This window comes from Phalaenopsis equestris, unplaced genomic scaffold (assembly GCF_001263595.1).
Source record: "Phalaenopsis equestris unplaced genomic scaffold, ASM126359v1 Scaffold000919, whole genome shotgun sequence".
Classification (NCBI taxonomy): domain Eukaryota; kingdom Viridiplantae; phylum Streptophyta; class Magnoliopsida; order Asparagales; family Orchidaceae; genus Phalaenopsis; species Phalaenopsis equestris.
Genome location: NW_018165358.1, coordinates 259,111 through 260,643, shown reverse-complemented (window position 1 = coordinate 260,643; position 1,533 = coordinate 259,111).

Here is a 1,533-nt window from a genome sequence, read left to right as displayed (position 1 = left end):
GCTTGAGAATCTACCATTTGGCCTAATGAATTCACTTCAATCATGGAAATTGGTTGAGAAAAATTCATTCCAAATTTGTCTAACTTATTTGAAATTGCAGCAACTTGATTTGCTAACATAGTAATTGCATCAGTTTCTTGAATGTTGGCTACTTTCTTTGGATTCACCCTATCAGAAGGCCATTGAAAATTATTGGTAGTCATCTCTTTAATTAAATCATAAGCGTCATAAAATAATTTTGACAACAATGAACCACCAGCAGCGGCATTGATAATAGATCTAAGAGAACCAACTAATTAATTACAAAAGGTTTGAATTATTAACCAATATGGTATAGCATGGTGTGGAAACTTTCTTAAGAGTTCTTTAAATCGTTCCCATACTTCATAAATAGATTCCCCTTCAAACTGATTAAAAGATGTTGTCGGTGCTTTTTTTGGTTGGAGAGTTGCCCGTAAGAAGCTGTCGGTCACCGGAATCGAAATCCCATCACCCGCTTCGGAAGGACGTTTTAATTTACATATATATTTAGTTTTAGAAAATATGAAATCAAACTAGCCCCATATTTTTCATAGTTTAAATGAAAGAGCGCTATACCTCAAATCATGTTTCTATCCCGAAGGATAAACACAAGACTTAAGGATGAGGCTCGATCAAATAAACTAAAGAATATATGACATCCGTTTAGTCTGTGAAACCTTTTTATTTGCCAACAAGTTCCCCTATTTAATATAAAGAATTAAATAGGGTTTATATTAAGCTGGGTTCAGACATGCTTATTATAAGGGCAAACCCCTATAGTTAATTACATCTTAAATGACCAAAGTCACCTAAGAAGACTCTCGATAAAAATCAAGAAATATTATCTTCAAGGAGTTTCAATAGGTAGGACTTTTCAATGAGATCGGACGTAGAGATGTGAAAGGGGATTGGTTCAAATTTAGAACATTTTGCAGAGTCCAAAGGAGGAAGAACTAGGGGATGTCATGGATCCAGAGGAGAAGCTTTGTGACTTCCCAAGCTATCCTATGGTTTGGCTTCAGTTTTGAGGAGAAATATTCAAGCGTTTTATCCTACCAATTTTATTAGTTAGGGCTTACATTTGTGTGAAACTATCCCACAAATAGCCTGGAAGATGTGAGGGTTTAGGTCATGACGGACGACAACCTCGGAATCCTAAGACGAGTTAGGGCTTATATTGTATAGCAGGGTTATACGAATGCCTAAAGATAATATGAGGACTTACGTTGCATAAGCAAGCAACCTTAAAGTCCTATGGTTTTTTTGTTTATATCTAAGGAAGGAAGATTGGTTTAACAGGGGAAGACAGGTTTTGTTGTTGAATATGGCCGTGCTGCCCACCACGCTAGCTCCAAGCTCCTTGTCGCGACGAGTTTGGGTTTTCTAGTGTGTCAAGTTATGATGTCAAATCAGGTGGCCCTATGTTTGTAGTTCTTTAAATTTTATGGGGGCATGTTAAAGTTTATTAGAGCGACACAGGTTAGGATCCGACGGTTCCCTCGTTCCGGCACC